General features: G+C 44.1%; 1 protein-coding gene across 13 annotated transcripts in view; it reads left to right on the forward strand.

The window, feature by feature from the left end:
• The window catches only part of pard3ab (par-3 family cell polarity regulator alpha, b), a 304350-nt gene that overhangs the window by 56024 nt on the left and 232623 nt on the right, over nt 1–15703 (forward strand). The window lies entirely within an intron of this gene.

Consider the following 15703-nt stretch of genomic DNA (forward strand, 5'->3'; position numbering starts at 1 on the left):
TAATCATAAAACCGGCTATAGAAGCGCCGTTGTGGATCAATTTCGTGCGGAAGTAGAATAATATGACGTCAAACGCCCCCTTTTATGTGAACGCGCGCAGAGCACAAAGCTGAGAACCGGACTTGACTAATTAAGTTGATAACCACCGTCACAGTACCGTTGAGCTCTGATGGCGGACTTGAGGGTTTGTTGAGCTGCATCTTGAGCACTAAGCCTAGGTATGTTGAGCCTCCTTCGCAGTACAGGCCCCAGGTCTGCACCATGCAAAACAAATGGTTTGGCAGGCGTTTACATGATGATCTCTGATGGGATGGTTGTTGGTTTTATTACATTTTCATAGAAAAATGATGAAAACTGTGACGATGTAACTTTTGTTGGGTCTCAACCAAACACATAGAATAAGAAACCTCTGAAAACTAATGTAACAAAAATAATAAATAGATGAGACAGCAGGACAGTAGCAATAAAACCAAATGACTGCCTTTCCATAAAAGTGAGTTTTAAGAAGTGACTAAAAAGCTTCAATATATGAGCGTCTCTGTGTTGTATCTGACCTTTTTAATCAAATAAGTGAATAAGTGAAATGTCCAAATCACAGGAGCCGACGTTTCTCTGATGAAGTTTAAATCGGTGAATGAAGCGTCGCGGTGCCGTCATGTTCTCTAGATTACAACTGACTTTCTGTTGCTGCTCTGTTGAGTCACAGGAAGTGCTGCCTGACCAATCAGATAAGAGCATGTCTTTGTTTACCAAAGCAGCACTTATCTGTTCCTGGGCTTCCATTAATAACATTGTTTACCATGGCTGGGATATATATATACTGTATGTTTACATCAGCAGCCCCGTCCATCTGATCTGACCTGAGAACAGATTCACAAACTGTTCAGCTGAAATATCAGGACATGGTTTTGTCCTGTTGTCGTACATGTGAAGTTTGTTTCCACTGCTTGGACCTCGGGGCCGTGAACTGTTGTTGCTGTCGGGGTCAAACACCTGACAGGGTTAGGGTTAGGCTTCCTCAGATTCCTGTTCCTCCGACGCCTTCGGGGTTCAAACGGTTTTGAACTTGTGTGAGCGAGTGAACCTGACGACGGGACCTGACGACGGGACCTGACGACGGGACCTGACCCCGCCTGACAACCAGGAGGTCACGGGGTCAAATATTTCAGTAGTAAAGGTGCTGAAGTTCTCGACCTCAGGCTGTAAAGCCCCTTTTGATTGGACAACTATATGATTATTTATGATCAAACTTAGAGATGTCATGATTACTTGTTTTCGCAATTAACCGCGGTATTAAACGCCACAATTAGTTAATTAATCGCCATGATTCCTAAATACCGTCACTTTCCAGAAAAGATTATGTCGGAACCATAAAGGCAAATACGCACCAAAATAAAGGTAAATGTATGATACTGGTTTAAATGTTGTTCATTTTCCGAATGTAACATTGAATTGGTAGGAGCTCAGAGTTAGCGTTTCATTTGTAATAAAAAAAACAAACTTAATAGATTTCAATTAATGACTTGAATATTAACTAAATTATTCTGTGTAAATAATTAGTACAATTCTATTTTTTGACTATTTTGATTTGATTTTACACATTCATAGTGTTGTGAAATGTGATAATCGTAATATCGTGATTGTTTCTCTAACAATAATCAAGAAAATTAATAATCGTGAAATCACTAATCAAACTGTGTTGAATTGAATCACGTTAGACTCTTGTCATGAGGACTTGCGGTTAGATTTTGCTTTTCATGGCATTTTAGTAGAAATGCAGCTTGAATTTCCCAGGTTTGTTTCTCTACAAATGCACCACAGCAGCTCCACCTTAAAAACTAAACAAACAAACAAAAAAACAGAACAGATCATGTCAGATTGAGTTTGTCGCTGCAGCTCTGATAACCGCAGTGAAAAGAAGAACGGGAACTTTTATTGTCTCCATTGTCAGATCTCAGTCTAAAGAGAGGAACCAGTGGGTTATTGGCACCGACGACCACACAGTGGCTGGTTTAGAGTGATTCTAGTGTTACTAATATCACACAGTGGCTGGTTTAGAGTGATTCTAGTGTCACTAATATCACACAGTGGCTGGTTTAGAGTGATTCTAGTGTTACTAATATCACACAGTGGCTGGTTTAGAGTGATTCTAGTGTCACTAATATCACACAGTGGCTGGTTTAGAGTGATTCTAGTGTTACTAATATCACACAGTGGCTGGTTTAGAGTGATTCTAGTGTTACTAATGTCACACAGTGGCTGGTTTAGAGTGATTCTAGTGTTACTAATATCACACAGTGGCTGGTTTAGAGTGATTCTAGTGTTACTAATATCACACAGTGGCTGGTTTAGAGTGATTCTAGTGTTACTAATATCACACAGTGGCTGGTTTAGAGTGATTCTAGTGTTACTAATATCACACAGTGGCTGGTTTAGAGTGATTCTAGTGTCACTAATATCACACAGTGGCTGGTTTAGAGTGATTCTAGTGTCACTAATATCACACAGTGGCTGGTTTAGAGTGATTCTAGTGTCACTAATATCACACAGTGGCCGGTTTAGAGTGATTCTAGTGTTACTAATATCACACAGTGGCTGGTTTAGAGTGATTCTAGTGTCACTAATATCACACAGTGGCTGGTTTAGAGTGATTCTAGTGTCACTAATATCACACAGTGGCTGGTTTAGAGTGATTCTAGTGTCACTAATATCACACAGTGGCTGGTTTAGAGTGATTCTAGTGTTACTAATATCACACAGCTGATCAGAGCCAATGTAAGCAGAGCTGCTTGACTCGTAGTAAAACTCAGACCTGAGTTTTCTCACAGTTTCTGAAATTCCAATCGTGTTTTTGGTCGAACTCTGGAGGAGTTTTGACGCTGTTGGTGGCGAGCATACTTTCTCTGTGTCTCCACGTTTCGCAACTCTATCAACCTCATGTTTACAGGGCCTGCAGGTGTGTGTGTGTGTGTGTGTGTGTGTGTGGCGAGTGTGTGGACATGTTGGACTTGTCATCACACTCTCTCTCTCCTCCGTCCCCACCGGCGTTTTCCACTCCACAGAGTGTGTACATACACATTTCATGTCTGACGGGCTGTCAGCTCGACACCGAACGCCACAGGGTGAAAACTCACTGTTTCACTTCTCTGCACAGTTTAAATAACTGTATAGAATAAAAAACAAACATGGAAACAAGGAATGAAAAATGTTCAGTTGATGTTTCCACTCGCAGCCAGATGTCAGAGGCAGCAGGACTGTAATGAAATTACAAAATTAAATTATTGATTAATCAGTTCATCTTTTTCTGAAGTATTTAGTTGAAAATAGTGAAAAAAAACAAAACTTCTTTTGCATGAGCTCAGTGTGACGTTTTTAAAATACTTGTTTTACCCAGAAACAGTCAAAAACTATTGTAAAAACAAAGAATATTTAGCATTTTTGCCTGATAAATGTCTAAAGCAGCGCCCGGTCCAGACATGCAGCAGACATAAATACACTCTGCTTTCAATAATAATATGTGACCCGCACATTTATCACACAGAGGTCACTTAGGAGTTAAAAATCATAGTTAAACTAGTGGAAACGTAACGATCCGTTCTTAGAGGTTTCAGTTTTCCCACTCGATCTCGTGTCCTGAATGTCACAGATGGATTATTCCAGCAGAACAACAAGAAAACAGCTGGAACAAACAGGGCGACCTCCAAATGTGCAGAGATATTATACTTCATTGATTTCACTCAGCTCAGTCAAATAACTGATACTCACATCCAAGTTGCTTTGGATTAAATCATCTGTCATTTAATTCATGTAGAAGTAAGTAAATGTATAAAAGAAAAAGTCAAAGTCAAAAGTAGAAAATGTGTTGGTCCAGTTTCCTCGTCTTTTGCTCGTTGTTTCAATCAATAATGTGGTTTGTTACCGGTCCTGAGGGATGTCAGCGTCATATCATCTCCATTATACTTAGATTTTCTTTTTTTCAGTGATTATAATCTCATCTTCCTCTGATGATCTTGGCACTTTGTGTGTGTGTGTGTGTGTGTGTGTGTGTGTGTGTGTGTGTGTGTGTGTGTGTGTGTGTTAATGAGCTGAACTGAGGTGTGTTAAGTTATTTGCCAGCAGCTGTTAAGATAATGTACGACTCGTTGGCTCTCGGCCACACGCAGGTTAAAGCACAAAGCTGATGTGTGTGTGTGTGTGTGTTAGTGTGTGTGAGAGAGGGAAACTGTACCAGATCTTTTGTGTGTTTTATGTATTTATCTAAAAATAATGGATGTAAACCTAAAACCTGGGTCTCAGAGTCAGAACAGTTTGGTCATCCTGTCAGGGAGTAAATCATTTAAAAGAAATCTGAGAATCCACCAATTAAAAATGCTTAGTGAGCCACTGATCAGAGGACAGCTGACTGCTGACTGCAGTCCAGAGACTCTGTCTCCTCCTGACAGAGGCTGAAGCAGCGCTGGATGAGCCGAGTCTGAGCCAACCAGGTTATTTTAATAAAACTTTAACTCCGGCGGTGTCACATAAAAACATGTCCGTGTGAATAACCAAACAAAAGTTCCTTCTGTTACAGTCGCGAGACATTTAGACTTCACGAGAGTTACGGCTCTTTAACAAAAAAACACCTTTCAATGTAATCACCTGCAGATAAGAATTGTACTTTTTTGAAATTTTAGAAATATCGCTTCACTTTTATTTTGCGAAAACCTGCAGTGGAAACGCAGCAAACTGACTCTGGATCAGTCCCACAGTGCTTTGCTGCAGCCTCTGGACTCGGTGTGATAGAGCGAACAGTGGAAAGTTCAGCTCAGAGCCACAGTCCATGGACTCTGCTGGCCCACATCGCTGCCCGCTGTGTGTGTGTGTGTGTGTGTGTGCACGTGCACGTGGACGGGCTTTTAGCTCAAGTGTGAAGATGAATCCAGCTTCTGTGTAAATAATACCGACAGTAGAGATGAGTGTGTGTGTGTTTGTCCTTCACCTCTGACCTCTGACCTCAGGAGGGTTCATGCTGCGTTCACAACAACTCGGAGGTTGGAATTCCCAAATCGGAAACATTATTGTGTTCACGCTGCAGGAACTAGGAAGAGAAAAAACATGGATACCTGAAGGAAGTTTGGCTCATAGCTGAATATGAAAACTCACTGCAGCAGTAAATGATGTTTATTCTGGAGGCAAATGAAGAGGAGAGGAGACGCTGCAGATGTGTCACATATAACGTTACAGCCTTGATAGCAGTTATTAACAGTTATTTAATTAAAACGTTATTTCCGTCACATACGAGGAACACAATTTCACAGCTTAATATAAACATATTTCATATAGGCTACTGCAATAATACACAAAAATATGCATTAAAACTTCAACAAATAACTTAAGAAGACAAGGGCCGCCATGTTTTGATGTTGTCGTGACGTCAAGTCGGAAAGTCGGAGCTCTGAAATGATACCAGAGTTTCCGACCTGTAATTTCAGAGTTCGACGCCTTTCAATTCATTTTTTTTTTACGACTCGAAGCTCATTTTTTTCCAACTTCCGAGTCATTTTGAACGCAGCATAAGTCTGATGTTATGGGATATTGGAACGTACAGTCAGAGGAGCCAGTTCTTTATGAAGGGATGGACGTGGAGTCAGTAGAGGTACAAAACACACTGGTCGGACGACTTGGCCTGAGAAGAGAGGGAAAGATGAAGGAGTGTGTGTGTGTGTGTGTGTGACTCCAGCTGAACATGACTGTGTGTGTGTGTGTGTGTGTGTGTGTGACTCCAGCTGAACATGACTGTGTGTGTGTGTGTGTGTGTGTGTGTGTGTGTGACTCCAGCTGAACATGCTGGTGGTCTCCTGGCAGCTGTGACTCATCTCTGCCATTCCACAGGAGCTTTTTAAAGACTGGGAGGAATGGGCCCGACACTTTTATTAGCTCACACTGGAGTGAAACACACAGGCTGCATGAAGCACCCGGTATATACAGTACAGTATACTATCACATAGTGTGTGTGTTAATGCCTCTGAGTTAAGTGTGAAAGTGTGTGTGTGTGTGTGTGTGCGCGTGTGCTACTGTGCTGATACACTATGCATCATCCCTGCCAGGAAAAGTGGCGTCCTGCCCTCAAACTTTTAAATGTTTTTCCAGATGCCATCTTCTTCTTTCCATCCCTTCATCTTCCTTCCTTCCTCCTCTTCCTTTTTTTTCTTTTTCTTTTTCCACCTTCTTTCTCTAAGTGAGAGCCGAGTCGAGCCGAGCCGAGCTGCGTTAACTCATCTCTGACCTTCATTAACCGCGCCGACCGCTCTCTCCCTCTCCCTGGCAGGCAGCTGGGTCCACGCTGACGCCATGGAAAATACTTGTCTGTGATTGGCCGGCCTGGCAAAGCCCTCCCGTTTAAAACTGTGTTAACAAACACTTAACAACATAGTTGGTCAGTACTTGAACCGCTCTCCTGAATCAGTGTGTGGGGTTTATTTTACTGCAGGTAACCATAGCAACAGCATGAGGCGGACAATAGAACCCATTTGGATCTTTTTTTTTTACTTACTGTACGTCTTTTAGCTAACTGTTTATCACACCACTGAGTCCTAGAACTATTAATTGTTAATTGTCCATTGATCTGTTGATATTTTGCCAAATTCATGTCAGAAAGTTCAATTTATTTTCTCTTCCTGTGAAACGATCTTAGATGCTAATTTTGCATCCAGCTGTATATCGTCGTGGTGATGAGCCTGCATCTCTCCTCCTGCAGCTCCAGGATCAAACATGTTCTGCTGCATGGTCTGGATGGATGCGCGTTGCCTTCAGGGACAGTTTTTCATCAACAGTCTCTGTATTTCCCTCTACAACAACTCTGTGTGGTAACGTTGTGTTATTATCTCATAGCGTGGTGAATGTGCAGCTCACAACTTGTCCACCAGAGCGTTGTGGAGTTGTTGGATTGTGTATTTGATGAGTTTGATGAGGGAAACCAAGAAATCCCATAATGAGCCTCCGTAGCGTAGCTCTGAGCAGCTCGCGGCTCTGCTCCGCCGTTCTAAAAACAGCTTGCACCGACAATTAAAGGTAACGAACCTACTGCTATGACTATAGGGACTATGGCAATGGGCCAATTTGCCAAAATGTTGAACTATCCCTTTAAGTCACAATATGATGATCTTGTAATTTTTTCAGCATTTTGTGATGGATAAAGTTTAAAGAAGTGATTAGAAAGAAGTGAGTGACTCTTCACAGTTGGGCGGCTCTGGAGGCAGCTAGAGGAGCAGGACCTGAGTCTGTGTTACTGGACTACCTTTGTGGTTAACCACCAGTCGATCCCCGTGGGTCTTTAACAGTCATCAGTAAATTCTTAAAATCGATTCTGAAATACACAACTAATTTCCCCTATGGCACAATAAAGTGAACTGAACTGAACTGAAGAGAAGTGAGGACTGATCCTGAGCTGTGAGAGAGGTTTTAGAGAGGAGCGGGTCGCAGTCGTCCAGTTTTGAACAGATTGAACGTATGAATGATTTTAGCAGAGCGGGTTCTGAGATCCAGTATGAAACCTGAACGTCTCGTGGAGCCGTCGCTCTGAATCCACGGCAGATGTTTTCACTCGTCTTAGCGGGGACGCACACGTGTAATTAGATAAAACGTTAACGAGGACACAACTCCTGTACGTGGCTCAGAATAACACACACACACATGGGCACACACACACACACACACACACACACACACACACACACACACACACACACACACACACACACACACACACACACTCTGTGACATGCCCCAGGTGTCCGGTGACAGGCTCGTCCCTACACACACTCCTGCAGCGATGTCACGACCCTGAATGATGACACCTGGGTTGTGCCAGCTCCACATTCCTGTGGTCGTGTGTATGTGTGTGTGTGTGTGTGTGTGTGTGTGTGTGCAGCTGTGGCCGCCGCTGCTCCGTCACCGTGTGTTACAGACACTTCAGTTTCTGTGGTGTGTGTGTGTGTGTGTGTGTGTGGATCCCCCTGAACGCTTTGTCTTATTTTAGTTCATGTCAGAATATTTCTGTTTCCTGCTGTTGCCGGGTAGAAACCTTCTTCTTACACTTCTTATTCTGGAGGTTTTTGTTTGTGTGTGTGTGTGTGTTTGTGTGTGTTTGCTGTGGATCCAGACGATGTCCCGGTCTGAGCTGAATATAGAGACAGACAGACAGACAGACAGACAGACAGACAGACAGACAGACAGACAGACAGACAGACAGACAGACAGACAGGAGGCCGAGAGGTTAAATAAACCTCCAGGAGTTTCTTAAAACGACTCCCTCAGTCTTCTGTCTGTCCTATCGCACAACCACAAGAGACACTGAGACTGCCACTGACATATTTGTGTGTGTGTGTGTGTGTCTGTGTGTGTGTGTGTGTGTGTGTGTGTGTGAATGGAGTGATCTGATCCTCGGTGTCAGCTGCAGCAGCATTTACTCAAGGAGCTACTTGATGCTCGTGATGTCAAATAATGTTTTTACTCCATCGTTTAAACCGGGTATCTATCTCTATCATTCCCAGCATGCACTGGGTGGTAAACAACACCTACCCCCCCCCAACCTGCCCCAGACTGCCCCCCCCAGCTCTGCCTCTGTTTCAGCTGATGCCCAGAAACACACCGAGCCGAGGTGTTTACACATCGATCCTCCTCCGTCCCGTTTGTTATGTCTGATATTGATTTTTTTTTTTTTTCCTAAGCGCGTGCACGTGTGGAGATGAAGACGCTGCTGAGTCCTGTTCTCACTGTTCTCACTGTTATCACTGTTATCACTGTTCTCACTGTTCTCACTGTTCTCACTGTTCTCACTGACACAGCCGAGATCGATGCCTGAAAAGTGTCCAAACAGGCACCCTTACAGTATATAGGCTACCCAGAATGCTTTGTGCTTTTCACCTTTTGTCATCTCTGGAATATGAAACGCATATAGATGATGGCAGCGTCCAAATCCAGAGGGTCCATCCCACAGAGGGTTTCCTCTTTTCCTCCCGTCTCCTATAGCAACCAGGGCAACGTGTTCACTTTTCTTTCTGTATTTTTTTTTTTATAACTTCTTCCACGAGCTGTCGACACGAGTTTCAGCTCTAAACTCGGAGAGATGTGATCCTCTGGCTTTCTGTCACCGTTGTTTGCTGTCGTCTGTTTCACTATCTGTAGGGTTAAGGTTAGGGTCCCTAACCTTAACCCTAACCCAGTGCATGCTGGGATAGGGTTAGGGTCCCTAACCTTAACCCTAACCCAGTGCATGCTGGGATAGGGTTAGGGTCCCTAACCTTAACCCTAACCCAGTGCATGCTGGGATAGGTTAAAGGGTTAGGGTCCCTAACCTTAACCCTAACCCAGTGCATGCTGGGATAGGTTAAAGGGTTCACCTGCTGTTTCTCAGGAGAAGAGAAGGAGGAGGATGTGAAGGACGCTCCAGTCGTGAGTCGTGACCTCCTGAACACAGGTGTCATTTTTCAGTTCAGCCTGAGCCTGGTTGTCATGTTGCATTGTTTTTAAAGTTGTGCAAACTAAAGGACACACACACACACATAGTTTGTATGGCTATCTTTGTGAGGACATGTCATTAACATAATATATTCCCTAGCCCCTTACCCTAAACTTAACCATCCAAAACAAATGCCTAACCTTAACCATTACTCCTAACTTAAAGGTATAATATGTAGGAAATCCCCCCCATCTAGCGGTGCGGTTGCATATCTGAACGTATTCTTGATGTTGCATTCAGGTGAAATGTGGCAGACGTCAGACAGACAACAGACGCTGCATGTAACAGGATAAACAAGTGGTCCGCCAGCACGAGGCAAAACAATACAGACCTGACAATATGTTGTCATGGTGATGTGGTATTGTTTACCTGAGCCACCTTTTACCGCCACTGAATGTAAGAAATGGCGATGCAACATGGCCGCCTCGGTTCGGTTTCCGTGGTTACCTACGGTCACGATGCAACATGGCCGCCTCGGTTCGGTGCGTCGCCCACTTCTGTATTTGTAACGACTTGTAACAACTCATTCTAAGGAACCAGAAAGCTTTCATCTGGATGCAGCTGTGATTCACCTTCAGTCAAATACGGATTTATGAAAGACAGGTTTGATTTTTGATCATAAAAAGACAAATAAGTTACAGACTGGGACTTTAAACCTAATTACTGTATAATAACCTAGTTATTATAAAGTCTTAACCCTCAAACAGCCCTGGGAAGGCGTCTGAGAAAGTGAAAACTGGCCAAAATGTCCTCACTCTGATGGTTTAAAACTCAAACTGGTCCTCACATCATGTATAGCTAGTACACACACACACACACACACACACACACACACACACACACACACACACACACACACACACACACACACACACACACACACACACACCCAGCTGTAGCCTCTTTTCAAAGCCGATGCCGGGGACATGGATACCAGAGATGGTGGTGTTGTCTGGACCGGAGCGACACCGTGGTTGGGAGGGATGAGAGGTCAGCCAGAAGATCTAAAACAAGCTGCTCATATAGACTGAACCGACACCGGGACCGACACCGGGACCGACACCGGGACCGACACCGGGACCGACACCGGGACCCTCCCCTGGAATAACTGAACACAGGCCAGGCTCATACTGTAGCCACCCAATGAATGAATGAATGAATGAATGAATGAATGAATGAATGAATGAATGATTGATTGATTCTGGCTCAGGCTGCTTCTTCAGTATCCAGAGTTTTAAACTGATGTGATGTCGGTCCGTGTCTTTCACGCGTGGAGGGACGAACCGCACCCACACAACTTCTCCTCCGGCCTGAGGATCTTTCCCCAGAGAGAGAGAGAGAGAGAGAGTTGGGGATGACCTCATTTATTCCCGGCTATCCCTCCTCCTCCTCCTCCTCCTCCTCCTCCTCCTCCCTCTCTCCAGCCTCCTAATGAGAACAAGATGACAACTTTGTACCAGACTGAGCCGGAGTGACACACAAACTGTGCGCTCTCGGAGACTCTGGGACCGACACAAAGCGACGCGCTGGGATTTCATGTCGGCCACAAAAAGGTTATTGATATAAGACGTGATTGATCGCACACTCATGAGTGCACACACACACACACACAGACACACACTGTGGATTACATTCTTCAGTGTGTGTTTTCTAACATCTCTCTGCTCCGTTCTTTCTGCAGGCGACTTGGCAAACCAGACCTCAGATGTTGTTTTACCACGAAGCCTCCGTCAAATACACACGCAGTCTACACACAACAACAACAACACATAACGTGTCTTTTATTGCATCTAATTGTGGAGTTTAACGACGTCTAATTGCATCTCTGTCTATTATCCAGGCAACACGCCCCGGCTTCTGTCTTAATAAATCACTGGAGTTTTGATGCGTGAGCTGAACTTATTTTTAAAACAGCAAAAAGAAGCAGCGTGGTGTTGAAACAGCGCGTCGCTTGTGCTCTGCAGAAACAGTGGCAGCACTCACCCCGTTAATGAATGCAAGGCCTTATGGGAGCTGCCCAGCCAGGCTCAGGGTGGCTCATGGGTAAAAATAAAAGGTGTGTAATGTCCCTTGATGATGATGTTGGTTGCCGTGACTACTGTACACCGCTGCAAGAGAAGATTCAAACACACGTTGATATTAAACATAAAATAAGAACAGATGCTGAGGATGTTTAACTTTACAGATTTCATTATTTCAATGATTTTCTATAATAATAATAATAATTATATAAGTCTGAGTGATTCTAACAAATTGAATTGAATATTGCAATATCCAACTCTATCAAGACATTATGTCACTAAACAGCATAGAATAGAAACAGCCTCTCATCTCAGTCTCTCTAAACTCAACTCATCAACTCACTGATGTACAGAAGTGACGCTGAAGTGAAGTGAGCTCAGAAGTTGGATGTTGTTGATTCCTGACGAACTGTGGTTTTTGTAGCAGAAGTTGAGTCATTTGAGCTTTTAGGTTCAGGTCAGTTTAATGATGCTGGAACAGGAACAGGAAGAGGAAGAGGAAGAGGAGGAGGAAGAGGAGCTTCAGTTGGACCTCCAGCAGTGTGACATTAGTCTTTCACCTGTAGGTCTAGTGTGTGTGTGTGTGCGTGTGTGTGGCACAAAGACAACGTGAGATAACATCAGCAATCACAGCTGCTCATCAGTTTTCTAGGAAACGGCGACACTCGTAAATACAGAGTTACCCTGAACGTTACACGAGGTGCTTTGTGGAGCGATTACTCACACACACACACACACACACACACACACACACACACACACACACACACACACACACACACACACACACACACACACACACACACACACACACACACACACACACACACTTAAGCAGCCTCAGCATTTCACCTTGGCTGAGTCATGATTACTCACCTGTGAGTGAGTGCATGCATAGGTGTGCATGCACTTAATGCATGTAAAGTGCATTCATTTGCAGGTTGTGCTTTTTATTTTGTGTGTGTGTGTGTGTGTGTGTGTGTGTGTGTGTGTGTGTGCATTATAGATGGGGTGAACAGTCACACAGGTTAGGTTAGCAGTGAGGTAACCGCTGCAGGCCGCCGGTCTTCTCCTTCTGTGGTCACAGCCTGAACCAGACTCTCCCTGGGTCAGGACTCAGCTCAACCCAACACAACACAACGTCCTGCAGCTGCACAACACCGTACATGGACACAGAGAGACACACTTCTCCTATTATCACTTTACACACTTAGTGGATGCTCCTGTATCAAATTGCAGAGGAAGGAAGAAGCTCCATTGATTACATCTAGGGTTGCAAAGGGGCGGAAATATTCCAAATTGAAAACTTTCCATGGGAATTATGGGAATTTATTAACTGGAAATTGGGGGTAATTTAAACAAACTGTATCATATCCAAACATAAATGTAAATATTTAGTTTTGTCATAAGCAGACATCCATGCAAACACTACAATTAAAAAACCTGACTTTTCAACAGATTTATTAGTGAGTAGAACTTCATCAAGTTTTAATTCTCGAGTTCTCCCAACTATATTAAAGTTGACTTGTTAAAGCAGAAGTCAGGTGAATGTTTGTGTTAATCTAAGTCTTAAATAGTTGTATCTTCCGACAGCAATCACTTCTATAGAGTGTTTGGTCTGAAACACGGGTCTGTCAGTCACTCTGCTCTGCTCTGAGCCCAGGAGAAAACTTTCCTTGTATCCTACAACCTTTATCCAATGAGGAGAGAGTCAAGTCACAGTTTATTTATAAAGCACATTTAAAACAACCTCAGTTGACCAAAGTGCTGTACAATTGCAAAGCACAACACAGTTAATCACAAACACTACAACAAACAACAAATAATTAAAAACAACACAAGGGATAGTAGTCACTTTAAAACAAATCTAGATAAAAAGAAAGAATAAAAGAGAGAGAGAGAGGGAAAGAAAGAGAGAGAGCCAAGATTGCCTGCTTAGCTGGGAGTGAACGCCAAGGAGAAAAGATACGTTTTTAAGAGAGAACGGCATAAAGGGGCAGTCCTCTCTGTGTGTGCAGCCAAGGGATGCGCCTGAATGTGGTGACGTAGGGACGAGGACCAATAGATCCATGACGAGGGCGGGGGCTGCTAACTCCATCTGCTGACAGGAAGTTAGACAAAACCACCGGATCGCTTACTGCTGCTTTAAAGGGCCAACCTTCAATTTTGTAAATTTCAGATTTATTCCCATTAATTCCCATCGAAAGTTTCCAATTTTGAAAATTATCGCAATTTTGCAACCCTAATTACATCTTAACTCTGACATTTCCGCTGACAGTCGGCATCCTATATAAAACACCTGGGTGGGGGGTTTGTTGGGGGGGCAGACGCCTCATTTTAGCCGTATAGCTCCAGTATTAGTTTGTGTTACCACCAGTAACACAAACTCATTTACCAGCGGCACCAGGAGCTTTCAGCAGGACAACTAAATATGGACCGAGCTAAAATAACAGAGAGGAGGAGGTGGGGGGGTGTTAAGCTGAAATGGTCACCACTGTTGCCGGGGTGTGGACGGACATCCATGAATTCACCTGTCAGCTCTCTCTCATCCCCTTCATGGACTTAATGAGGCTGCTGTAATCAGAGGCCTGTGACGTGCAGCAGCTCTGTGTTGGTGTGTGACCTGACGGGTACAGGATGTTTTCTGTTTCCTTTTTTCTTTTTTGGAAGGACTTCCTCGCTAATGTTGACCCTTTTAATGCCAACTGCTTCCTCCTTCACACTAAGCTAATTAGCTATACCTGGCGAGGTGCGAGGAGGAGGAGGAGGAGGAGGAGGAGGAGGAGGAGGAGAGATAACAGCTGGCAAACAAAGACAGCAAACTATTGTCTGGAGATCTGATTTATCAGAGGAGGAGGGGTGTGGGGGTTGGTCCTGGATTTTCTATTGGCTTAGAGCTTTTTCATCTTAATCATGGTGAGATAATTGTCAGGAGGAGACAAAGACAGTTTTAGGAGTCAATGGGATTACAGCAGCTCACAGCAGATGTGTGTGTGTGTGTGTTGGTGGTAATAAGATTAAAGCCCCCCTTAACTCTTGTATTTATCCCTCCTCTCTACTCCATCCATCACTTCCTTCGTCCTTTGGTTCGTTGCGTCTCATCTTCTCTCCCTGCAGCTTCCAGCAAGATGTTTGGTTGGTTGCTTTGACAGGATGGTTATTTTAAAGTTTGGTGCTGCTGCTGTGATGGATCAGTGTGTCTGTGTGTGTGTCTGTGTGTGTCTGTGTGCGTCTGGACTTGTATGTGAAGCTGCAAAGTGTTGAGATGCTGAAGAAGAATGAATATAAAGACTTCTGCTGCCCTCTAGTGGTGGTGTTGCGTCATTGCAGCGCAGCGCCCTCAGTCATCTGATGGGAGTCTCTCTCAGAGGCCGATCGTTCCCTAAAGTTCCAGCTCATCACTCTTAATTGGAGTAACAAGAGTATTTTTGTTTTGTTTCAGTTTGGATGAAGAGTCTTTAGATGTGATTGTTAGCAGCCTGCAGAAAGAAAAACCTGCCCCCCCCCCCCCCGTTGGCCACCCACTGTGGGCTGCTGCATCAGCTTTAATCAAAGAGCCAAACTCTGACAGTTTGACACCGACTCTGTGTTAATTACTGCTGCTGAGGCAGACAACCTTGAGTTACTCTCCTGCTTTAAAGCTTAATTACAGGGAGAAATTGATCACTGTTTCACTTTGCGCTCTCGGAATAAGTTAGAGTAAGACCCAGTCACATATCTCATGTCATCCCTCAGCCCTCAGCCCTCATCCCTCAGCCCTCATCCCTCATCCCTCAGCCCTCAGCCCTCAGCCCTCATCCCTCATCCCTCGTCCCTCGTCCCTCGTCCCTCGGCCCTCGGCCCTCGGCCCTCAGCCCTCAGCCCTCATCCCTCAGCCCTCATCCCTCATCCCTCAGCCCTCAGCCCTTCCCCTACTCTTACCCCTTGAAACGGAGAAGCAGGGACCAAAGTAGAAATATTTCTCTGTGAAATGAGACAGCACTGCTATAATTTATCCCCACAAAAAAAGTTCAGTTAATTTGCTGTCAGACTTGAGTTAAATTTCGGATCATCTGCTGCATCTGGCATGAAAATATATCAGCATCAATGATGTAACGTTAGTGAACGTCACAATCAGCAAGAAACTAGAGATTTCTATGAAGAACAAGGTTGTGATATAGACACACAAGACTGAATGCAACGT

Source organism: Trachurus japonicus, chromosome 17, assembly GCF_045865225.1.
Source record: "Trachurus japonicus isolate A0001 chromosome 17, Traja_1.0".
NCBI lineage: Eukaryota > Metazoa > Chordata > Actinopteri > Carangiformes > Carangidae > Trachurus > Trachurus japonicus.